Source organism: Triturus cristatus, chromosome 5_2 (genome assembly GCF_964204655.1).
Source record: "Triturus cristatus chromosome 5_2, aTriCri1.1, whole genome shotgun sequence".
Taxonomy (NCBI): domain Eukaryota; kingdom Metazoa; phylum Chordata; class Amphibia; order Caudata; family Salamandridae; genus Triturus; species Triturus cristatus.
Window position 1 is genome coordinate 773201497 of NC_140588.1, and position 26837 is coordinate 773228333.

At 42.5% G+C, this 26837-nt stretch overlaps 1 long non-coding RNA gene across 1 annotated transcript; it reads right to left on the bottom strand.

Moving 5' to 3' along the window:
• Positions 1-16483: 16483 nt before the first annotated feature.
• LOC146829247 (uncharacterized) lies at positions 16484-17371 on the bottom strand. The gene is made up of 4 exons (XR_014961940.1): positions 17282-17371; positions 17120-17184; positions 16963-17021; positions 16484-16712 (listed from the first exon to the last, which is right to left on the bottom strand). It is a non-coding gene; the product is annotated as an uncharacterized LOC146829247 (long non-coding RNA).
• Between the last annotated feature and the right edge of the window lie 9466 nt (positions 17372-26837).

Here is a 26837-nt window from a genome sequence, read left to right on the forward strand (position 1 = left end):
TGCAGCATTACAGAGGTGCCCTTTGCGGTGCCTTCAGGACACGGAGCTGGCAGCGGCATCATAGACGGCGTTGGGTTGCTTTTTCTTCTGTTGCAGCACAAACACACATTCCCCAGTGCTGGTGGCAGAAGAACTTGAAGTCTTTGCTCTTCCTGAGACTTCTTGAACAGGGGCGAAGCTCTACCTCAAGTCGTTGGAGAAACTCACAAAAATAAATTGCAGAAAGTTCAGTCCAGTCCTTTCACTGCTCAAGACAGAAGCACCCACTGTAGGCCAACATAGCAAAGCACACAGCAAAGTGGTAGTCCCTCCTCACAGCTTCTCCAGCTCTTCTTCTTGACAGTCTTCTTGGTTTCAAAAGAGTTCTAAAGTTTAGGGGTTTGGGACCCACTTTTTATAGCTTCAAATCCTTTGTTCTCTGGGGGCAGAGGGTGTCTGTGCCCAGCCAGAACCAGTTCTGTCCTCTCGCGTGCAGCTTCCTGGCAGGAGGTGGAGACAGCATTGTCAGAGGCAGACCAGGCCTATTCAGGTGAATGGAAATCTCCTCCCCCTACTCTAAATGGAGACCAGGTCTATTCAGTCCATCCCTGACCCATCTAGACTCTCTGGAGCCCCTGCTTCTCCCCAGCCCCTGTCATCCCAAAGCTAGACAGTCAATCCACAAACCCAACAGAGGCACACTGGATGGCTAGACAAGAAAATACCTACTTTCTAAAAGTGGTATTCTCAAATACAGAATGTAAAAATACCCTTTACTAAAAGATTCATCTTTAGATTCTGAGTTCAGGCATACTAAACTTTATTTTTCTACCTTGTTCCCAGGGGTAGTAATATTTATAAGATGTTATGAACAAACTCCCCATTCTGTCCTATCAGAACAGGTAGCCTTGCAATAGTGAAAAACTAAATTGGCAGTAATTCACTATCAGGACATGCCATACATACCATTGCATGTCCTACCTTTCACATACACTGCACCCTGCCCACAGGGGTACCTTGGGCCTACCTAAGGGTGACTGATATGTAAGAAAAGGGAAGGTTAGGGCCTGGCAAGTGGGTACACTTGCCAAGACAACATTACAGTTACAGACTGTTCACAGGCTCTGCAATAGCAAAACAGAGTTACATTTGCAGGCTGCTTGTGCGGGTGGGACAACCAGTGCTGCAAGTCCACTAGCAGCATTTGATTTACAGGCCCTGGGCACACATGGTGCACTGTACCAGGGACTGACTAGTAAATCAAATCAACCTATCATGGAAACACCAATCCATAATAACAATGTACAACAGGAGCACTTGCACTTTAACACTGAACAGCAGTGAGAAAAGTGCGCAGAGATACTAAACCAACAAAAACAGAGGCAAAACCGGGAGGTCAGAAAGGAAACATTCAGGGGAAATACGCCAAAAGATGCTAAGTCTAACACTCAGTAGACCCCTTCTTTTAGTAACTCTTTTGGATTGTACAATGCTTAAATATTGGTCAGATATAAAACGGTCATGTGATATCATTACTGCTTCTTTTGCATGATCCACAATCCTTGAGTGATCCCTAGTTACATTGTAACTTGATATTGTTTTCCAATAGACATAGGTAACAAAATGATTATTTAACAACTACCTAGTTAAGAGGCAGTTTTTTGTATCTAAAACTAGGTACACTTGTTATGAAACTAATAGTGGTAGAGTTAAATAGGTTTTTATAGTCATTAAAATGGTCAATAGCGGGATTCAAAAACACATCTTACAAATATTATCCTGACATTGCTGTTAATCTGTCAGCTATTAGAGTAGGTAAGATTATCTCATTAACAATTAAATATTTTTTTTAAGTGAACCAAGATGAAAATTGAAACAATAAATCAGTAACATAACTCATGCAATACACATCATTTTATATAAGAAGAACTGCATTTACCTATCTTTACTGGTGCCAAAATGTAACGTCGAAATCAATAAGCTTCTACTATATGCATGACTAGCTTCATATTTCCTCATCATAGATAGTACTTGATGTGTGTGATACCACAGCAGATGACTTATTTTAGTTCAGTTACAACATCATCTTAGTGAAAGGGTGTGGCCACAGAATATTTTAAATCTGAGATTTGTAATTGTATTCTACCTTTATTTTAAAGGTCTTTTACTTGAGCCAATGCATTGTTCACTATAAACACAAGTTGCCATTTACACACACACACAAATTATTTGTAGTGCAACTGATAAAGTCAGTTACTGAACGTTTTTTACCAATCAAATGTAAAAACATTGTTACTTGGTGTTCTGTATACTTGTATCAAACACAACTACCACATTTACAAGAACCTGATGGCAATTTAGGTAACCACCTGTTGCATGGATTCTGCTCATGCACAGAATAATGCACAGGAAACCAGGACCTCAGTGAATTGTGGTGTACCAAAAACTCACCTCAGTACCCAGAACCCCAATCCGACTAGCATCAGTGTCCCATTCGTTATCCGTATTCTCTCGGAGCTCCCAATGTATAGACAACTCAGAACAAGAGACTTAGAGTACTCTCAGGAATGGTGGGAATCAGAAATACCTGTTCGTTATTATTCTCATATCAGTCCACAACAAGCGTAATCAGAGACACTGTAAAGTTTGAAATGTTTATTTTATAAACTACGTGTCCTAAGCTGCAGTACTTTGGCTAACATAAGCAGACAAATTATTAAAATTAAAACCATCAGCATTGTTACAATACCATAGAAAATGAAGGTAGAAATCATAGTATAAATGACAGTGGAATACAGCCACCTTCCCTTCACTAGCAAGCTAGTATTATTAGACTAATAGAAGGTCTCTAGGTTTGAATGGGGAACCCCATACCGTAAAGATCAGCTTAGGTGAATCACATCACAGGATCAGCTTTGCTCTGCGCCTGGAAAGTTCTTCTCCAGAAATGTGTTTCTAACGCATGCAAACTGTAATATTAAAGGCTCTCGACATTCAGGTATTTGCAGCTGTGTGCGTATTATGGCTAGAGAGTGGGCCGATCAACCTGAACTCAAAAACATATATTGTTTGGCGGCTCAGAGTGTTTTTGCACACAATGTTCAGACCAAGGTCACAGTGCACGTCTAGGGATGTGAACAACAGACAGTTCTCATGTGAAGAAAAGGCAAGCAAGCAGCTTTCAAATAATAACATGTCTCTGCAGTGTCGTGTGCAAAAGCAGCAAAAGTGGCAAGATGGCTTTTCTAACAACTAACGCGCTTATGCTAACATAGCAATGTATGTATCTAAATCGCTGCCTTCACTACACCCCCCCTTGATCGGACTATGAACAAATAGGGATACAAAAAGGAACGCAGAGTTCAAGTTCGAAAGAGAAGAACCAAGTGCATGTATTGGAAATCCAAATAAAGAGGAGTGAAAGTTCAAAAAAAAACATTAAAAAATCCAAAATGAAGGTGAAAAAAGAAAATGGTAAGTCAATACATCATACAAAGGCTCAACGAGCCCAAATGTTGGAACACACAAAAAAATGTGTGGTTTGTGCAAGGGAAGCTGGACGACATTCAAGTTAATCCATCAATGTGTAAGCACAGTACGTAGCGACAGGTTCCAAGAGGAAGTCATTGGAACGATTTGCAAAAGTGTCCGCCATCCAGTCTAATAAGGTAAACGAACATACATGTTCATCGACAACTGGGGCCTCGAGCACAATCAGAGGACAACTGGTGTGTTCTTCAAGATAACTTCTTGCCAAGAAGTCATACGCTGCCGTTCCGATGTCCCAATTTCCTAGGACTCCATGTGCCACAAGTCATAATCCTGACACCAGAACAGTCCAACTCATGAGCTACTAATGGACTCATCAGTCGATCATAATCCGGGGCAGGAGACACCGAGTTTGACAAGCACAAATCCAGAGCCCATTCGAAAGGACAATCTAGGCAATGAAAAACAGGTTGTACGCATGTAAAGTAGGAAAACCGGAAGGATAATCCATAGGCTATGCTCAGGGTTGCCAGTGGTAAAGTTCCATAATATTCAAGCATCCGGTTATGAAGATGGAGCAGCCGGGACAGGCTGTCGCGTGACACAAATTGTACAGCCATTGCGCAGTAAGCAGACCAACAACAGCACACCAGCCGCAAGGGAGAGAATCAACGGGAGCCCGCCAAAGGCGCTGTAAAAAAATTGAATGAAAAAATGCCAGTATCACACCAAATATAGTTTGGAAGGAGGTCACGAGGCCGGAGCCCACAATTTTGAAAAAATGCACCAAGCCAGTTGTTGACGAGGCATTAAATATAGTTTGAATCAGGGCACCAAAATGAGGTGGGAGATCAGTATTTAAAAGCGCCTGCACCTCGGTGCGAGTGTTGGCTACATGAAGGACAAATCTTTCACGGGACAAAGTCAGAGCGACTTCTTTTTGAGACAATAGAGCCCTTATTCTGCTTATCTTGTTGAACTCTGCTTTCAAGGTTGGAATGGAAGGCCAGATGGATACATCCAGCCGCCCATGCGGGGTGGGAAAAGGACATTTTTACAGCAGACCACTCTCTGCGATACAGTCACAATGTAAGGAATTCCTACTAGCATCTCACAGCAAGCCTCGTTATTTAAAAGCAAATAACTACCGTTAGCTAACAACGTGAAAGAGGGTGTAATAGCTGGCACTGGAATCTTTTTCAGGACGCATGCTAAATTAGGCGCTTGCACATTGTATGCACCATGCAATTGGATGTGCCTACAGACTACAGAGTGATCAGGTGTGGAAGAGCATTCCTCACCCTTCAAATAAACTTCTTTACCTACTCTCATGCACCTGTATGTAAATGGGAGTGACCAAACTTCATGCAGGAAAGCAGTACCCAACGGTTCATATCTGCCTAGGGCATAATGTTTCATGCACGAACTGAATTTAAACAAAGGAAATGGCAATGTGATTAACCCGTGGATAAGCCACACAGCTGAGTTCAATTTGGCCACTGAGAAAGGCAAAGCTTCTAAATTTTCAATATGCAGTAATGAGTATGTTGCATCTTTCATGGACATGAATTGTTGTTTTGCAATTAGATTAAAGGGAAGGCATAAAGATGAAGTATTCATGTAGTCCCAGGGTACTTTCCCAGCCTTTAACATTTGCAAAGTCCATGCAAACTGCATTATAGAACGCAATTGATTCTGACTATGATACAAAACAGACATATCGTCCTGCACAATATCAACAATATCAACGACAGATGAAACAATATTATCTAACGTGTAAATTCTGGAAGAAAGGGTGTTAATGCTATTATCTATACCAGCTAGTACTTTCTCCAAATTGGCTTGATCAATAGCTCTCAATCTGGAAGCAGCTTCAATTTGTGATAACTTCCAAACCTCGTTATAAATAGCATACACCCATCTTTTGGACCTGGCACCCACAGGACCCTTAACAAAATCATTCAAATCTATTTTGTCATGTAATTTAGATAAATGAAGTTTAACAGATGCCAAGGTGGAATGTTGCAGCCAAGATTGGCATAACTTCCCAACAGAGTAGGTAGTAACAGAATGAGAAGATTCAAAGCGGGGGTCTACGCGAACCTGCGTATACCCAGGCTGCAGACCCAAAAAACGATGTTGACAGGAATCTGAGCTTGTCTGCCAAATTAACCATCCTTCCGAATTTAATTTGGAAATATTGAATGATGTGTTAGTAATGTATGACTGCAACGCATCAAGGGACAGATCTGTATGATTATCCCAATTTGGATAAGCACCCAGATCTGGAATAGAGGGGGAATTCAGCTTTTTAGAAGTAGCCAATCCAAAACAGGTGGTCTGAAAAATAGTTGAATTCAAAAATAATATGTGGTTCGGGATGAGGCAGGCATGATGCAAAGCTTCTGTTCCTTGTACCTGCCATGGTTTAGAACCCCAAACAGATTTAAGATCAATAGTAGCTTTCCACAGATCATAACCTCTGACCACCAAATCATCCATAAAGGATTTGGAATACAATAATTTAGTGTGTGTCAACCTAACCTTTGAGGCAGACTCCGCTGCCATTTTAAAATAAAAGGCGGCAGGTTTTGAAACACTGAAATCAGTAAAATAGGCAAATTTGTTCACCAATGTGCTGGGGCTGCCTAGCATTGGCGTTGGACAATGTTCCCATTGCGTATAATTCACAAAATTACGATACGTATTGGCTTTATGTAGGAAATGATTGCCATAATGTTGATAGCAAAACAGCTTCCCGTAATTAGCAGTATCTAAATACAAATCTTCAGCATCAAAAGCGGCATAATATTTCAAATCAGAAAACAGTGCTTCTATGGCCTGAACGTCCCAATCATCATAGCGGATGTTTTGTTTAACCACATCACCCATAGAAACACGAAATACATTCGGAACATTAATAACCTCAGTGGGTCCATGAATTTGAAATTCAACAGCATCCCACGCAATCCCATCTAACACAGGCCAGGCAGTAATATTCACAAAAGTCTGGTCTCTCTTCATAATGTGTGAAGAGGAGTGGGGGGCCAAAGTTCCATCAATTAGTCTAATTGTCGATCTTCCTTTTAGGTAGTGTCCATTCACAAGACAAAAAAATACCACCACAAATCAAATGGACATAAACAAAAAAATACATATGAGCAGAAGCCAAATGTAAGTCCAAGGGGGAATCAAAAAATGTCTTTTAAACCAAACAGCAAAAATAGAAACTTTTGATGGGGCACTTGAAGTCATAGAGTTAGTATCAAAGGAGAAACGTGACTGGGTAACTGCGGTTGATTGTAAAACAGACAATGTTACATCTGCAGGATAAGCATACTCAGTATCTTCAGGTAGACCACCAGCAGGTGGTAGCAACAAAGGAGCAGTAACTGTATGCATCTCGATGGCAATATCAGGCATGGTGGTAGAAGCCAGAGCCAAAACAGAATTTCTCAGCATCGCAGGGCAAGAGACCGCTGGAGTCATACTAAGAAGAATCGGCCACTCACTGTATTTTGACATTGTCAATGGAGATGTACCTGTTATCCTTGCGACCAGGAAGTGGAGGTAAAATGACTGTTCTTGTACCCTGCACGCCAAGCACTGGAACCGGGGCACAATAAGAGGGGCCGAACTCCTTCTTGTTCTCCACCTTCTCACGGACCAGGTCACCAACTCGAGATAGCCAGCCAACTACCGGAATCTGAAGCGCAGCATCAGATGTAGAGGGCAAGTGTTCCTTCACCAGACTGTCTCTGGTCTCTTGTAGACTCTGTAACACAGCACAGTGATCATCTACGTCAAAGGGTGCGGCAGACGCTGCCATGTCTAGACCATAAAGGTCCGGGACAAACATTTTTATGCCAAAGAGCATCAAGTATGGGGTCCGCCCACCCAGAGACTTTCTAGGGCGATTAATAAGTGCACGTTGAACGTTATACAAATGGGCTAACCAGTTCCGGCCAGTGCCTAAAACCCTGGCTGTCAAGGATTGCTTTAAGTCACGGTTCATTTGTTCCACTACACTATTACCCTCAGGGTTGGACCCCCAAGGATCTCATGGCTTCTTTGTACGCCTTAGAGGCGAACGCAGGGCCCTGATCAGAATGAAAGGTACCAAACGCAAAACTTCCCACAAAGATACGCAAATCCCTTATGACAGTACGAGCATCAGCACTCCTTTGTGGCCATACTCAAAGAAAACGTGTGCATGAATCCACTGCAACTAAGATGTACTTATACACAGTATAAGAGGAGAAAGGACCGCAGTGATCTAGATAAACACACCCAAGTGGTTTATTAGATATGTACAACTGAGTTTGTGGTGGACGCGCAGCAGTTGAAGGTTTAATCTGCTGGCAAATGTCACAGTCAAGAACATAAGTGCGGGTCTGTTTATATAACACGCGCCACCAGTAACGTTGTTGTAACAGAGTAACAGTTGCTGCAACGCCGGCATGGGCAGAGGCCATACCCTCGTGAGCCGCTGTTATCAAGGACGGCCTGCAGTCCACGTTGGGAATCAATCTGTCACCAACGTCGTTAATTCTCACTAATGGGACGTTATGAGGACTTAAGTGATAATGGTACCGAGAAGGGAAACCTCTCGGGTAATTACTTCCCTTCTCTGAAGCAGCAATAGCTGCCAAAATGTCATCATCGATCTTACTTTTCGATCTTGTAACTGCTGCTACTAGATATGTCGCCACTGCTGTTTTCGCTGCCTCGTCAGCTAAGCTGTTGCCGACAGCGTGGACACCAACTCGTTGGTGACCAAGAGTGTGAATTACATTCACTAGAGGCAGATGCTGTTTAAGTTCCACCACTCGAACCCAAAGCATTATATGCTTGATTGTGCTACCCTTGGAATCACGATATTCATTTTGAGACCAAAAGAATAGATTGTCGTTAAAGGACTGAACACAGTAAAACGAGTCACTCACTATAAGAGTAGTAACCCGAGGATCAGCAAACTCCAGTGCAAGCACCAGAGCAAGGAGCTCTGCCAACTGTGCGTTACAATCACCCAATGACTGCGTATGCACGACATCAGACTGGAATTCACCATTCACGAAAGTACCCGCCACAATTGCGCAGCCTGCTGAATAGGCATGCTTCGATTTCGTCGCCGGTTGCGCCGAACCGTCGGTGTAAATGACACAGTGGTAATCTTTGAGCGGGCGCAAAGACAGAGGAGCCTGATGAACGAATTCATACTGCAAAAACTCCTGAGTCTGCAATGAGACATCGAAGGTATAGGTGATATCTGGCAATGTCAAAGAAGTGGTCCATTGTATCCAACGTGGATGCAAAGCTTTAGAATTAGGTACACTGACCTTTGTCACTGCCTCTAGAGCAGGATACGGTGTGACCACCAACATGCGTTTTCCTTTCGATAGCGCTCGTTCTTTAAGAATCGCCATCTGCATTGCAGTTAAAACATTTTTGACTGTGGAAAAGCGCAGTTCAGCCAAAGTGTACAGGTGTGATTTGTAGGCAATGGGGACGGTGTCGCCCTCATTGAACGTTAAGTACGTGAAACCCACTGCGCCTGACACAATTCTTATTACCAGGTTAGTGTGGTTATCACGTGTCAGTAAGTATTTCGAAGCAAGAAGATCAGCTTGCAAAGACTGCAAAATAGCTGAATGCTCTGGCAGCCAGCTCGCTTTGGAAAAAGTAGGTTGTACCAAGGCATATAACGGCTTGATACGCTGGGCATAATCGGGAATGTACGTACGACCGAAATTCAGAAAGCCCAGCAAAGACTGGAATTTTTTCAATGTTGTAGGAGCACGCAGGCATGTGCACTTCTCCAGAAAGTGAGGAGCTAATCCTCGACCCTCATTGTTGAGCTCGAAGCCCAAAAACAACACTGTATACTCTGCAATGTAAGACTTCGCAAAGTTGAATTTGTAAATGAAGTCTGCAAACATAACAATAATGCGATCAACGCGACACAGATGTGGCCACAACTCGTCATCTGTGAGATAGATATCATCAACATACGAGTACGCATCAGGGTCAATGCTCTCTAACAGAGAGATTACACGTGTGGCAAAGACGCCAGGGCTGTTTTTATAGCCCATGGCTAATCTCTTAAACTGCTTTTGTTTGCCGCCAGAAGTAAACGCTGTCCACTGACTACTAATAGCGGACAGGTTATGGCTGTAAAAGCCATTGGGTATGTCAAGCGTGGTCTTAAACCTTTTTCTCACGAGACTATCAACAAGGGTAGAACTGTGGGTATTCTGTACCGCGCACGTCCGGCAATGAGAGTTCAAATGCCGGTAATCCAAAAGTAGGCGGTACGATCCATCAGGCTTAGTTACAGTGAATAAAGGATTATTCATTGGTGACACACGTTTCAATAACTCCCTGATATTTCAATTGCTCAAGGATTTCCGCGACATGAGATCTAGCTTCGCGGCGCATGGAATATTGGGGTTGTGGTTGACGCATAGACCGCAAGGGAATCTCATGGCTGGGAGACAATTTATCCCAGCCCACCTGAGTACGATATAAAGCCAGTGCAAGCACCTGAGCCCACTCTTCGGCAAACCTATCAGCGCGCTCCTTTGGCACTGTGTGCGCAAAGGACGGGAGGATTACCTCCTCCCCTCTAGAAGCATCTAAAATGAAAGCCGGGGGCCAGTCCGCCTCTGCCAAGAGAATGCCATAGGAAGAGGTCAGATTATCCCAAAAAATCCCTTGTATTGTACATTGTATGTCACCTTCAATTAAGAGGACTATGTCATATAGTCTGTCAGGGGGAGCCACTCTAGTGTCTGCAGTTTCTAGGGTAATAAACGTGTCAGTTGCTGTCGCCTCCAGATATGGACGCAGTGCTTGCCGCACTACTGTAACCTCCGCTGCGCTGTCGAGCAGCATTAGTGCCCATGTCAGGTTCCAAAGCTGCGTTCTCACTATCTGTGGCATACCTCGCTGTTAGTGCAGCAACCTTCTTCTACTGAAACGGGGGACGTTGACGTGCAAACTCGTCCTGCTTGCCTTTACCATCAGGCTGACGGGGTTGCTCACGTCCTTGTTGGGCACCCCGTCCTTTGCCACGTTCTCTGCCACGGGACTGTGAGACCAATGTTTCCTGTGAAGAACGAGGAGAACGTTGTTCTGTAACCTGAAATCTATCAGGTGATCTAATACTAGTGCGATCGTGCAAATCGTATGTGCGTTCACCAGTCGCCTGTACTGGAGACGCAGGACGAGACCCCTGTTTCTGTTGCTGCTTTCCCTGTTTCTTTGTTCGCCAATTTTATTTAGGAAAAGTTGGACGATCGTCTTTAACAGACGAGCTCACCTTAGTCTGCTGTATCAAGTCTGGAATGACTATAATTGGCTTAAACCCCAAACTACTGCGGCCAATAATCTTATAGGCTTCCGCAATAATTTTAGGCAACTCTCGGGGCTTATCGAGCTCATCGATGCGGGCTAAGCCATTAGCCACTTGGAATTGTACCGCATCTCCCTTGAGATTACCAAGGATGAGAGAGGCAACTACATCGAACACACCGCCAAGCCGCATTCCCAACTCGACGGCCGCCTCCGGACCGTGGTGATCTTGAACACGTTTAATGACAGAGGGAAGCACCGCCATAGATGGGGTGCCGAAGCATTTCCAGTAGACCGCTGCAAAAACCTTACCCCAGTTGTCACAATCGGACACCTCCGGGACTAAGTCTTTCTGCAAACTAATGGTGAGGATCCTGTGTTTCTCCACAGGAGTAGAGTGCGGAAATACTGCTTCCAGCTGGTCAAATTTCTCAGCAAGCCAATAAGGCAAATCGTCCTTATTCTGGGGGCGCTTGCCCATTTCCGAATTAACCATGACGGGACTAATAACAACCGCGGCTTGGCCAGCTGGCTGTCCCGCAACAACGGGTGCTCCCACCTGCACGTTGCGTGAAACGTATTGCACTAAAGCCATATAAACTGTAATCAGGGCTGTATGGAGGACACGCAACTCATCCACCGCAACATTCAAATAGCGGTGATGAGGTGTAAATCCGGCTAGCACCGGCCATGTGGCTCTGGAATTGACAAAGGGCCCATTCTAACCAGTGTAACTGCATGGGGAAGGGCGCCATTAAACCAAATGCGATGCTGCCAGGCCGAAATAGGAATTTCTTGCATCCTATATGGCGTGTAGTTTACTGGGAGGCGCGTGTGAGTATAGGAATGAAACGTACCATCATCCGCATTTACCGCCGGCAGTGTCACCCAAGAGTAAAACAACTCGTAGGGGTAGGACGCATCGGCACTCACCACAAAAATAACAGCCATCCCATCGTCCGGCACCCCAAACTGCGTCAAATGACGCCGCAGAGGTGTACGGCTATGCGCAGCAATTTCGACCGCCATAAGGACACAGAGAAGAATAACAATGGATTTTACAGTAGCACAAGGGTTCAGAAAAAAACCTTTTTAATTAACAAGCTTGAGAGAACCTATTGTACTAATAGGTAGGTTATATCCGTCACTCCCGCTATCCGGAAACAAGAGTGAGGGCGTTGTGGACTAGTATAAGCACTACTAAGGCAGTGGTTCCCAAACTTTTGACTCCTGAGGACCTCCATTGAGTCACCTCTGGAAGCCGGGGACCCCCAAGCAAATTGTATGAATTAAATTTCAAACATTAAAACAGTAATTCGAAAACAATAAACACATGTGTGCACATAAAACAAATACTCGAATTACTAAGGATTTTAGTATTTTATATTGAAAGAATTTGCAAAAAACAGGAAGGTTAGTGCTGCATCTACGTGACTAACTTTTAAATGGTTGGTTTTATTTTGCAGTACGAGGCTCCTGCCAGGGCCAGACTGGAAACCCAAAGCAGCCCTGGAAAATGTTTTTAGACGAGTCCTCATACAGTGCACACCAAGTGCAGTGAGTGAGCCTGACCACTACAAAGGAGGCTTTGGGAGGCTCTCCCCCCAAGAATATTTAGGAAACATCGGTGCATTCTACAACAAATTTATCATTATATATTGAATTGTATCAGCTTTAAAAGAATAGTAAATGATGACCTTACTATGTACCAGGATACGACAATCTTTGTTGGGGTTCTTCAGTGATTCCCTTATTATCACCCTTCAACAGTGCTTCTCATCTCTCCATAGCCCCTCGGTCACATGTATTTCATTTGTTTTATAGCATCTTTCATACCATTGAAGGATGTCAGAGCACTTTACATCACACACATATAGGGGCAGATTTACAAGCCCCTTGCGCCACGGGTTCGTCACTAAAAGTGACGCACCGGTGACGTATTTTAGTGCCCCTTATTTCCAAGGCAGGAAAAGCCACCCTGCGTCACTTTTCCTGGTCTTGTAAATAAGGTCCATTTGCACACAGCACTTTGCGTGAAAAGGGCGTTCCATGGGTGTTGCTGTGCATGTTCCCACGTAACATCCATGAAACCAGACACATTTCCAGATTTTCTAGAAATCGTAAATCTGGAAATGTGTCTGAATGCTGTGCCTCCCCAGGGGAGGCGTAGGGAGGCGCAACGAGGAGAAATGTATTCATTTCGCCTCGTTTTTTTCCTCTTTCTATGCATGTTGCATTCTGCAGCACGCATAGAAAGAGGATATCACCTCTGGTGATTGTTTATGTACAGGAAGGTGTCCCTTCCTGCACATAAACAATCAGTACAACAATGAAGTTTTACAAGTTCTATGTGTGCTAATGCAGCACACTTAGAAGTTAAAAAACACCATTTCTGATTGTTTATGTGCATGAAGGAAACCCTTTCTGCATAAAAACAATCTCCCCACGATTCGGCATCCTTGCACCATGGTGCAAATGTGCCTGTGCAGGCGCATGGCAGCAGTTTGTGCACCAGCGCAGGGGGAAGCACAGAGATGCAACATATTGTTGTAAATATGCTACATCCCTGTGCTTTGAAAGTGACTCAGTGTGGCGCAGCCAAATGGCTTGGGGCACAAACTGGGTCACTTTCCTTGTATATCTTCCCCATAGTGACAATGATTCATACGTGTAAATCAGTGTATAGAAAATGTTACATAAGGCAAATGCGACTACAAGGTGTAGGATTCACGTCATTCATACTGGTAGGCATTTTTAAAGAGTGCTTGGTCTGGAGAAGCACAAACTCAGGATTCAGAACATAACACAGTGGTTAGCATTGACTTTAACAATAAGAATTTATTTCCACCCAAATAAACCTTTTTAGCAGCATCAGGATAATGAAACACTTGGAAAAAACATATGTTTCTAACTTGCACCATGTAGTTTGCAAGCAGCTCTTTGATGACAGTTTATAGGTCACTGTGCTAGATTACGATTGTCACTTATGAACTGCACAGTAACAAAGGAATCTCTGTGACAAAAGCAGTAACCCACTAACCTATACACATAAACTGTTTTTTAAAATGCATGGTACACGTTCTGAGCAGTAGGCATATTAACCCTCTGTGCTACATTAGATAAGTCAAAACTGCCACTTGACAAAACTCTCTTCTCTCTCCAGCAGGTACATTAATCACTGACGTTATCTTGACACTTTTATTGTTGCTGGAAAACTGCTAATTCTACAAGGAACTTTGTTGTGCTTTCAAAATTACTGCCTGAGGACCCCCCGGGAATGTGTCACGGACCCCTGGGGGTCCGCGGACCACAGTTTGGGAAACACTGTACTAAGGCGTTTCAAATCAGAAGACCAAACGTTAGGTGCACCATGGTGCAGGGATTCTGCTCATGAATAGAAAGATAGCAGTTGCACCAGGCTAAGTGCAAAGATAAAATGACACAAAACGTGGCAACTTCAGAGATACAACAAAAATCAGCACAATGATGTGACCTAAACCATTAAGGATTAATGTTTTTATTTTAATATTCTTTTTTGGTTTCATTACCATATTAATGTTCATGATAGATACTCATTTATACAGGATTATTGTGATTTAATTCAAAAGATAGATTTTGTTACAAAAAACACATACATAAGACAATCAATTTTGTTACAGAAGACAACTACATGAGACAATCAATAATCAACCATTAGATATGTCACAGAAATAAGTGAAAATGATTCAATTGATTAATAATTCATTCAATGACATGGGAACAATCAATGAATATACAAAATTGTGAAAAGATAAAAACACTGAACAAGTTCAAAGAAATATGAAATGACGCGTTTCGGCAAAGCCTTCTTCAGAATATTCTTGTCAGTGATTACTGTAAAAAACAAGATTTTTTTTCCCTTATATATCTATATTTTATCTAATGCAACAAAAAGAAACACAATTTAACAGCAAAATATTGATATACATTGTTTCACTCTGAAGTTACTTAGTTTTGTTGACGATGAATAAATGAGTCAGGAGACTCAATTGCGACTTGCTCATTATTAATGTTAAAAACAATATCAACCACTGCACACGTCTGGGAACCCACACCCATGTAGTGTTGTAAAATTAGAACATACCACTAGGCAATTGATAACTAATATATAACACAACCACAAACATCTATTGTGAAAGAGGAAAAAGGTGAAGAAAAAAGAACTAAAGAATGGTCCTACAAAGATGGGAAAAATATGATATGTCTCCTACCTATAGGATAATTGGTTGTTCATTCAAAACGCAGATCTATACTTGATCAAGAAGCCATCTGGCGGTCAGAATTGATCTTCAAAGAAAAAATGCAGGAATATATAATTCTGGTTCACTCCATTACATGAAATAGGATCATTAGGATCCCACAAATCTCAGGCAGAAAAGGGGGGTGATACAAGCTCTTACCAGATAAAAGTAGATTGCAACAGGACTCGATGGCCGTTATAAGTCTAAGTGAGATAACACCTGACTCTTATCCACTACATATGAAGCCTGGAAAAGATGAGGAAATGGAAATCCTCATTGACGTTTACCCTAGTATTTTCTAAATCCACCAATGCAGTATTTTAATTAGGATTCCTTTTGATAAGCATAACCTAACTAATCATACTTACCCCGTGTATCAGATAATGGATATTAAGAGTTTGTAAGTTTTCAGATATCGTCGAAGAGATACTCCAACTTTTCACATCCCTAACATAATTAATGATTTTGGAGTCCTCTCACGTATTGATGATCAGTGATTATATAAGTAATACCCACAGTCGATATCCTGGGGTTCAAAGGGCAATCACGAGTGTATCTGTGAACAAAGCAGATTCAAGTTTTAGGATAGAGCGAAATGTAATAAGGCCTCAATTATCCATAATGAAGGAAAGAGTGCGTATTCGAGGACCTAAGCCCCTAGCAACTAGCACACATTGGACCGAAATTCTATTTTAAGTTTACCCGCTAATGCTTCATCTAAACCCCATGAGAACTATCTCACATGAAGTCTGTCAGACCGTCATCTACAAGCATGATGGCCCAGTCATGAGAATACACAAGGGAGAGACTCCTACCAAGACTAACTAATCTAATCATCGAGAGTTAAACTATTGATACATACCGGGATTAGGCAAAGATGTAACGTAGCTGGTTCCGCTATATCGCCATACGGAAGTGAACGCACACATCGCGATGTCTTATATATGCGGGGGCGAGCCACTAAGCCTACTTTGATGACGTATTTAGAAAGCGCATGTGTGTATAACTGAGATCTTAAAGCCCTAATTACGCGGCCATATTTGAATGGTGAAACGTATTAAAGCTACACATGAAAGCTAATGAAAGACCGAACTCATACTACATGATAAGACGCAACTATGCTCAAATACAACTTAACAACACCAACTTCATGATCATGTAAGGGTGGACTAGTACTTATATGGTCCATGCCAAAGTTGCTAACGAAAATTGAGAGAGGTTCTAGAAAAACCAGTTCCTGCGTGAATCACAGCTAGGACCCGAAGGTCTCTTCAAATTTAAACAAAAAGTGCAACATTTATCGAAAACCTGTGATAGAAGAAGTTCTTTTCAATAAAGTTCAATGTAAGATTGAAAAAAAGATACAGAGAAAAATTGCTATTTGCTTGAATATATTGAAGCACTTAAATATCGATGTACTGTTAACATCACAATTCATCTGATATATAACATACATTTCAAAACCTTAAATCAAATTGTACATCAAATGTTACATAAAAAGTCCCAATGCATTTCGGGTTGATATTTAACCCTTCGTCAGGGGATTAATGAAATCACAATAAGATGTGTTAAAGATTCTGTGGGTCCGGTCTTGTCGACCTCCTTCCGGAACTACAAAGAAAGCACATGTGTGCAATTAGCAAAGAACTGAATACATGTTTAAATATGTAGAATTTGCACTCGAAGGAAAAGAGAAAGTCAGTGACCCTTAATAACGATAGCTGCAGTAGATAATCAGTGTAAATGCTGAATAAGAGTCACCGAACGGTGTTTGATATAGATGCTAAAGTGCTAGAGAAATGAGAAGAATAGTGAAATTGAAGATACTGAGAAAAGTCCTCATTGATGGTTGTGTGCTTACCATGCAGGTGTCGAGCCCTGTGTATAACGAAGTGCTCAAATAGTTGGGTGAAGAACCATCTGTGAACAAAATATAATCTATGAACTATTGCCACAATGCGAATCATGCCTGTGTTCTGCTAACGTACTAGAAACAGCGTGGTGCCGTGTGAACTCACCCGCCGCCGTTTGTCAGGTGTCTTTGAACCGTTCACGACTTCACCGGTAACTACGAAAACAGTGGCTGTAATAAAAGCACCAGAAAATAACTAACACGCTACGGGTTTTTTTTTTAATAAACTGCCGTAGGCTGCATGGCTTAGTTTGTTGCTGCGTCTCACCTTCAAACAAAGTCTGTGTATCTGCAAAGTGCTTCCGGCATTAGCAAGCTCAAGTGAGCGTATGGGTGGAAGGCGTAGGGGAAGGTTATTAGTGAAAAACGTTCCACTCTAAAACAGTCAACATAAACAGAGGACTAACGACAAATGAGTCAAAATGGAAATAGGACTCTGTGTCTGATGATTATAAGTGTGGGACCCGAGTGTCAATTAAAGCTTGCACATAAGTGCACGGACAAGGGAAGAATAAAAAAATGTATAACGTAATAGATAAGTGTTAGGAAGGTAAAAGCTGAAAAGAGCTTCAAAAAGGCTAACAGAAAGTAGGATTAAGGAAAACGTAAAGAAGGTATGAATGCTGTAAATCAAACATAAAGAAAAAATTGAATACGAGTGCAAATCCTTTACAGAGGAAAGTTATGATAAACACTGACATTACATTTCAGATAAAACATAGTAATTCATAGTGATCATTTAAACCACCCGGAATCACCGTTCCTAGGTATTTAATCCAATGCGTCTCTCTGCATGAAAGGACATTGTTCATGTCAGTATCTGTCTGCATGTGAAGGTGTTCAAGAATTGTAAAACGCAATTGTGGAATGGTGTGCGATGTGTTAATCCAGTGTGTGACAAGAGAAGAGTTCATGTTTTTATTGCGTATTCTACTCTTGTGTTCTATGATCCTAGTTTTGATCTTGCGACTGGTCCTCCCTACATATACAAGACCGCATGGGCACTTGATAGCATAGATTACCCATTCTGTATTGCAGTCAGAAGTATGTTGAAGTTTGATGTTTTTGCCTGTGTGAGGGTGTGTAAACACATTGCCTGAAATTAAGTTGCTGCATTGCCCGCAATTGTGACATTTTTTCATGCCTGCATAATTCGAAGTGATAGGTTTAGAGTGACTTTTGAGAAGGTCCCTCAGATTCTTTGGTCTGGTATGTGCAAATAGTGGAGGATCCTTGAACAAGTCATGGAAGTCAGGCTCTTGTTCAATTATATCCCATCGTTTTCTGATGATAGATTTGATCTGTGCCGATTGGACTGAATATTTTAGTACAAAAACTTCACGTTTAGAGGAGGTCTTTGAAGTGGTATGGAGTAAGTCTTCTCGTTTTTTTCGTCCAACTTGTTTTTCCGCCTCAGTGAGGATGTCTTCTGGATAGCCTCACAATCTGTATCTGTCCAGTTGTTGTTTGATATCGATGTCACATTGGTGGTGATCTGAACTTATTCTCTTAATTCTGGTAAACTGAGATACAGGTAAGTGTTTCTTAAGAGAATATGGGTGGGCACTTGAATAATGCAATGCATTATTGACGTCAGTGGGTTTCCTATGCATCATGGTGGTTAACCCGTGGGAGGATTTGTGGATCTCTAAATCTAGAAAATGGATTTTTTCAGATTGAATATCATGAGTGAACCGAATTCTTGAATTGCATTGATCCGCAATGCAGTGTTCTAAAAGAGTTTTGGAACCCTTCCATATAATCAGAATGTCATCTATGTATCGTAAGAAAAGGATCAAGTTCGATTGCCAAACTGGATTGTTTAGCACATATTGATGTTCAAAATGAACCATGAAGGTATTTGCGTAGGCTGGGGCTCCCGGAAAGCCCATTGATGTACCGGTAATCTGTTGGTAATATGTGTCCTTCCATGAAAAGTAGCTGTGGTAAAGGGAAAAATGTAAAAGTTCAAGCAAAAAAATGCTTTTGTCTTTAGTCAGTGTTGAATCAAGAAGTCTCCACTCTGCTGCTTCGAGTCCCTCATTGTGAGCAATGGATGTATAAAGTGCCACTACATCAATGTGCTAACGAAGCAATTATGAAGATATGTTACGTCTATGGTAAAACTACGAATGCGGTCACAGAATACGCGGCCATCTTGGAGTGGAGTGCTGTGCGTAAAAAACGCATCAGAAAGACTACAACAAACCCTGACTGCATGATACTAGGATATAGAAGGATGAAATCCTCGAAGAGGAAAAACCAAAAATCTATCGTAGCTAAATACCCTAATGTTACATAAAGGGCGAATATATTCATAAGGGCCTTATCCATTTACAGATATGTACATCCCTAACAAATTTTCAGCTAGAACTGACGAATAGCACACGAATAGACACAACTAACCCAGGACAGATGGTAAAGAATACATGTATTGATCTCCACACATCAAAGGATCAAAACTAATTCAACAGAAAAGTCCATATGGATTATCTGTATGATAATGATTCTACTTTATCGCTTGATCCCATGGAATTGACAAATTCAAACCCTTAATAGCCGTGCCCAAAGTAAAAATCCAGTACACTTCTCTGAACTTTCTAATGCTGTCCATATTAGTTCCTACTTTCTTTATGATTTTTTCGATGATATACATGCACATGCGCAGAACTATGTGCAGGAAACCAGGACCTCAGTGAATTGTGGTGTACCAAAAACTCACCTAAGTACCCAGAACCCCAATCCGACTAGCATCAGTGTCCCATTCGTTATCCGTATTCTCTCGGAGCTCCCAATGTATAGACAACCCAGAACAAGCGACTTAGAGTACTCTCAGGAATGGTGAGAATCAGAAATACCTGTTCGTTATTTTTCTCAAATCAGTCCACAACAAGAGTAATCAGAGACACTGTAAAGTTTAAATTTGTTTATTTTATAAACTACGTGTCCTAAGATGCAGTACTTTGGCTAACATAAGCAGACAAATGATTAAAATTAAAACCATCAGCATTGTTACAATAACATAGAAAATGAAGGGAGAAATCATAGTATAAATGACAGTGGAATGCCACCACTTTCCCTTCACTAGTAAGCTAGTATTATTAGACTAATAGAAGGTCTCTAGGTTTGAATGGGGAACCCCATACCGTAAAGATCAGCTTAGGTGAATCACATCACAGGATCAGCTTTGCTCTGCGCCTGGAAAGTTCTTCTCCAGAAATGTGTTTCTAACGCATGCAAACTGTAATATTAAAGGCTCTCGACATTCAGGTATTTGCAGCTGTGTGCGTATTATGGCTAGAGAGTGGCCCGATCAACCTGAACTCAAAAACATACATTGTTAGGCGGCTCAGAGTGTTTTTGCACACAATGTTCAGACCAATGTCGCGGTGCACGTCTAGGGATGTGAACAACAGACAGTTCTCATGTGAAGAAAAGTCAAGCAAGCAGTTTTCAAATAATGACATGTCTCTGCAGTGTCGTGTGCAAAAGCAGCAAAAGTGGCAAGATGGATTTTCTAACATCTAACGCGCTTATGCTAACATAGCAATGTATGTATCTAAATCGCTGCCTTCACTACACACCTTGAGGTGTTATTGGAGCTTTAAGCACATCACTTGGACTTAAATTATTCTTAAGCGTATCTGTTCTTCGGAAAGTAATATTAGACTTCTCAGAAATAAACTGCTAAAGTTACGCTTCAAACAGAAGGAAGAGCTATAAATTATGCAACGTAAATTTATTAATGAATCCGATAGTGTTATCTTTCTTTTATTTTATTTCTCCTTTTTCAGAAGTTATTTATTTCAGTGTGGCTGGCAAAAGAGGTTTGTCAATATTGTTGAATTATTTTACCTCAGGGAAACTTTCCAAAAGGAGTATTGTTCAATTGATTTTTGGATGACCTGGCTGTTTGTGCAATAAACTATTTGCTAATGACTTTTCAGGTTGGATGTTAGTCAATACCTTTAGATTTTACTTAGCTTAAATATATAGTATACTTTTATGTGGGGCCTTTCAGCCAGCTCTCTTCATCAACTTGTGTGTTCATTTACCTATTTCTTCTGCCCACTACATCACACAGTATGGGGCAGGGCTTCCCCGAGTCATTGCCAGTGGTTGGACTTGTTGCAAGCCTTACTCTCATTGCCTTTTGTGTGTTTTATTTGCCTTTGTTTCTATACAGCAGTTTGACCTCTGACTTTCCAGATACTCTGTGCTGGTGATGGGATAATTGGCATTGCACTAGAGGGTGATGGTCACTCTGGCTATTAGTGACCTCTCTCAATGTGTTCATGTGATGTAGAATTATGTACCTGAAGAGTAGTTGTTAACAAGACTGCCCATTGCATTAAACTTTTCGCTTTTATGTATTTACAGTTGTTGGGAATCTAAGTGAAAGAAACACAATTTCATAACTTGTATACTGATATCAGGAAATAAGAGCATTGAGGTAATCCATCACCAATGTAATGCGATTTGGATAATACAGAGATATTCTCTCTGTTAAGGCCGTTTTTGAGCCATTAGTTTATTCTTAGATGGTCAAGTTGGTAGATACATATACAACAGGATGTCAGGTGGTTGCATACTTCACAGGTTACCTGTACTCCAACTTCTCTAAAGACGCCAAAGATTGCTGCCCTTTCCCCACTTCAGAGTCCCACCATCAATTTTGAGCGTGGGGGGGTTGTTTTGAAGCGGATTCATCTCCTTATGTGGATTACAACAGTTAGGGCCATATGTAGGAAGCCCAATACCGGTCGGTAACGGCCGATTTTCGGTAAAAATCCCGTTACCGACCGGTATTCAGGCTTTTGGTATGTAGGGGGCACATTTCAGGATTCGGTAATTTACCGAATCGGTAAAATTACCGAATCGGTAATTTTACCGATTCGGTAAATACCGAATCCTGAAATGAGATGTAGGGGGAGTGTGTGGATTCATTATTTACCACCAACTAAAAGTTGGTGGTAAATGACGAATGGCTTTGAAAAAGCATTTTTTTGCACTTAGAAGTGTGCAATGTGGCAGACATACATGCCCTAAGGGCATGTATGTGTGCCACATGTACACACATGCAGGAATCAGGGGTGCAACAGGGTGTCACTGTGACACCCTGCCACCCTTGATTGTGCTCCCCCCATTACCGAATCGGTATTTACCGATTCGGTAATGGTAACTGGCTTCCCATTGATTCCTATGGGCCTCCTGGCCCATAGGAATCAATGGGAAGCCAGTTACCATTACCGAATCGGTAAATACCGATTCTAAAATACCGACCCATTCCGAATCGGTAAATATTACCGATGGATTACCTACATAGCATTTACCACTTCATAAATACCGAATCAGTAAAATTCGGTATTTATGAAGTGGTAAATGTTAGGCCACCTACTTATGGCCCTTAGTGCTTTACATGCATGCTGGTGTAGAAGCGAAACTCCAGAGACAAACAACCTGTGACTGATGAATGTGGGCTGATCGACAAGTGAATGGGTACAGCAAAGAGTAGCTGAGGAGAGTGAGTTTGCCCCATATCGTTGTATAGATTTTAAAAGGTCTTACAAGTCAGCCCCAGCTATATTTATTCAGGCATAAAATGATATTGTTACTGATGGGTTGTAATTCACATAACCTTGAATAAAAAAACGTGGTATGATGGGAGCGAAATACATGGTACAGTTTTTTATTTGAAAAACTGCACACAATATTAGGTGTTGAAGGACTCAACCATGTGTAGACTACTAGCCAGGGCTGAGTGGGCGTTGCCCTATCAACAAACACAGAAAAAAATCCACCGAGCTACCTTAACATAAGCCTCATTGGTGCTCAGTCTGATGCAGTAATCTGCATCGTGAGGGTATGCAGCTGCACATGTGCCTGGCCGGGCAAGCCTGTTCTTGCCTTAAAGGCACATGGCACGGTTCTGATGTCAGGGTGGTGGGCGCTGAATTTTTAATGTCGGTGTATTTGCTTATTTTTGGGCATTTCGTTCTGTGGTCCAGGGTGGGTCCACACAGCTCCATGAACACAAGAACAAAAGTAGAGCCCCTCCCCTTTTATTTAGAAGAGGGTGGCTGGGGGAGGAGCAACAGTGTATTTGCAAACATGAGGGGGAAGAGAACTGAGCACTCCAGGCCCTAAAATGGGAGCAGCTCTTAAAAGCTCATTCTATGAAAACTGGCTGCAAGACGAATTAGAATTTTCTAATTTGTATTTTCCTTCTTTGTTGCAATTTTTTTCTCCATGAATGCCCCCACTAACAGTATTCTCACTGCCATCACACTATGGCGCGGTCTTCCAGAGTGCACCTGGAATACTGCCCATATTACGGCAGGCTAAGGGCCTGATTTAGAAATCGGTGGACAGGTTCTACATCACAACGGGCACGGATATCCAGTCCACCGAAATCTAAAACCCATAGTATATTTTGGAATTTATATGTCGGCAGACGAGATATCTTCCTACGTCTGAAGTTCCCCTCACCTTGTCATTGTCGGGCAGCTTCTCCTCAACACCCCTCAAATTTGCATCTGGTGTGTTCCCGTTCTTGTCTCTTGCCATCAGGTTTTTAATTGTATGGGCCTCTGCCACACTCCTCGCCTCTGTGTCTCTCTACATAGATTGGAACTGAATTGGACCGTGGCTTCAACCCCAGCCCGTCCGTCTATTGATCTGCTGTCTGCTACATGGGAGAGCTGTATCAGATAGGTTAAAATATCCGCCGAAAAAGCGCTTCAACACCCCATCTGGGGTAACAAGTGCTATATAAATGCAATCCTCGCTCCCTCTTCTATCCTTCCGCTATCCTTCTGAATACAAATAAATGACTAACCTATCCATCAGTCAAATTACTTTCATAGTTCACTATACTAGTTCAACACTAATCCTGTATAGGTTCTGGAGTAGTGTGCTACTCCCCGAAAAAACGCATTGACGCCTTGTCAGGGGTAGTAAGCGCTATATAAATGCAATTACAATACAATTCAATACAATGTTTTAGGAGTCAACAAGGGCTTGCACAATGTCCTTAAAGAGAACTTATATTAATTTGTAAAGTGACATTTCTGCTTACGTAGTGATCATTATCATCGAAATGGCTCGGACTCCTGCTGGGTCGGAAGGGGAGGGAGGCTGCCAGAGCACAGAATATTCCTGCTCTGCCCTCAAGTAGCACTTCCCAGGGGTCCCGACCTCCTGCAGCCTTTTGCTCCCAGGACTTGTTCCTCTGCTTTTCCTCCATGAAAACACCCTTGCCCAACACACTGCAGGCGGGGTACTCCCACTGGACTCTGCTTGAGTGGGTGAGGGGCAGAGATGGTTTAGTGCTGCTGCAGCTTGGGGTCTGTGTCTGCATGCAAGGTGCATGGTGAGGGATGTGCCTGTATGGCTGCAGAGTGAGTGGTGTGACTTAACGAGTGTGGGAGTGCATTGTGCAGGTATGAGTGCAGGGTGAGTAATGTGTGGTAAGACTGTATGAGTGCAGGGTGTGCCTTTATGAGTGTTGTGAATGGTGTGCTTGTCTGAGCGAAAAGTGAGTTGTGTGACTGTAGGAATACAGAGTAGTAAGCCTTCATGAGTGCGGGTGATTGGTGTGAATGCACTAGATGAGAGGTGTGCCCTTGTGGGCAGTATGCTTGCGTGAGTGTAGGGTGAGCAAAGGAGTGTAGGTGTGGGATTGCTGGCTGAACTGAGCAATGAGTGTGTGAGTGATGTAACTTTGTGAATACAGGGAGAGTGGAGTCTTTGTGAGTCCATTTGCACCTTTTTTCCACGTTTTCTTGAAATATATGCTGAAAATGCACCACTTGCACCCATTTTCTCTCACAATTTCTTGCAGGGGAAGAACTCCCTCACTGCCCCTCTGCGTTTATGATTCTAGCTCACTCGCATTTTATTAGCAACTTAAGGCTTTCTACCCATCAATTTTCAAATGCTCCAGCCGCCATTGCTGCTAACGTCAGCAATCAAAAATAGTCTCAGCAGTCACGTGTTTTGTTAGTGACAGACTAATGTCACTGGTTAAAGAGGTTCAGTATACAAAGATTTGGAAAGTAAAGAAGTAGTCACTTTAAAATATTTTTTTTTACTGTGTGTTTTGTAATATCAGTCCTAGTATTCCCCTGTTATTGTAGGAGGAAGAGCACAATATACAGGGATGCAATTTCCGAGCACATTAAATGCTATTCCAATAACGTCATAGCACAGCTGAGCCCTTGTCTCGCGCTATTTCAGCTCAGATGACACGGCCTCGAGCACCGGGCCCCATTCCTCAGAGGGCTAGCAAGCGACTCTCCACTTCCTCTGTCGCCGCCCTACTTATCCAGTGACAGATTCGTCTGGCAAGCGGGAGACATTCATGCGATATCACGTTACTTCTCCTTTCTGGACCAATAAGACGTGCCGACACTACTGTATCCTCGCCCTTTTTAAAATGTTCGTCAGAATGGGTGCTGTTTTCTTTCGCCGTCTTGTTTATGTTTGTCAAAACGAATTTAAAATGTATTCTTCATGTGTCGTTTCGTTCTATTACCATGCCAGTGTCTTCCTTTGGCACAACAAAGGAGTAATGTTGTGAATTCAAAATTACACAGATAGTATACAAAAGATAATATTTGTACCAGGTGCCTGGGGAGGTGTCTGGCCACAGCCATTATGCTTTTCACAGCCTGCGGTTGTTTGTTCCATGGATGAGTCACTTATTTTGGACAACGTCTTTTCTTTAACCAAGACAGTGTGTCACGTTGAAAATGGACGTCTGCAGACAAGCTGGCTTCCACAGCGCCATGCTGATGTAATTCCCACCTCCCTATCGGCCACGAGGGGACAGGGAGCCGCTCTTCCTCCGCTGCAGGGCTCCAGTGTAATTTCGTCTCTGTCATTTGTGCTTGACAGCAGCCGCAGCAGTGAGGACGGCGATGACTCTCCTGCGAAAAGTGAGGTTATTAAAAAAGTACTGCTTTTCTCTCTGCGGTGGGTAAGGCAGGCAGGCACTCGAGGGCGGAACAGGGCAGCTGCGTAGAATTTCTTTCCATCTTTTACCTATGCTGCAAATTATTCAGTTAGAGATGTGACCGTCATTCCTCAAATTCTTTCTTTTGTGTTGGTTTTGAGAGTTTGATCTGCATAAGTCCAGTGGCGTAGCACAACTCTATGGAGCTCGCTTGGAAAAAATGTTGAGGGAGCTCTTAAAATTTATTATGACTGCCTGTCTCAAAGATAGACAAAGTCCTAGGGTCTAGGGCGACCATTTTGCAGTACAGGTGGTGCAAAGACCTATGCTACGCACAGGCCTAAATCTGGAGAAATAGGGTATTGGGGATAACACGCTTGTGTCGCACATCTGTATGTACGTTCTGATGGCAGATTGGATCCATGGACCCTTATACCCAAGTTCTTAGTGCCATTATAGACAACACTTCGCACCCACTGTCAGAGCATGCATGATGACATCAATAAATACAAACACAACTTTTGTTTGGTAAAATATTGCTGCAGGTTTATTCCATACAAAAGTATGCAATATGGTGGGTTATCTTACGGGCGATCCAAGGGCAGGCAGCGGTAACCGACATATGCTGCCCTGTTCGCCTGATGAGCCAACTTGTACTGTGGCGAACCCAATCAGTGCTACACATTATGGGGTGATCCAAGTGACACATTGGTCCCTTATTACTCACGCCCCTTTCGGGGTGGAGCGTAGCAAGGCAAGCCCCCGGTTGTTCAGGCCCACAACCGCCCGAAGGACTAGCGGGGCGCTGACGGACTTCTTCTAGGAACCTGCCATGAGCTCTCCTGGGATTTGGCTCTAGCACCCATAT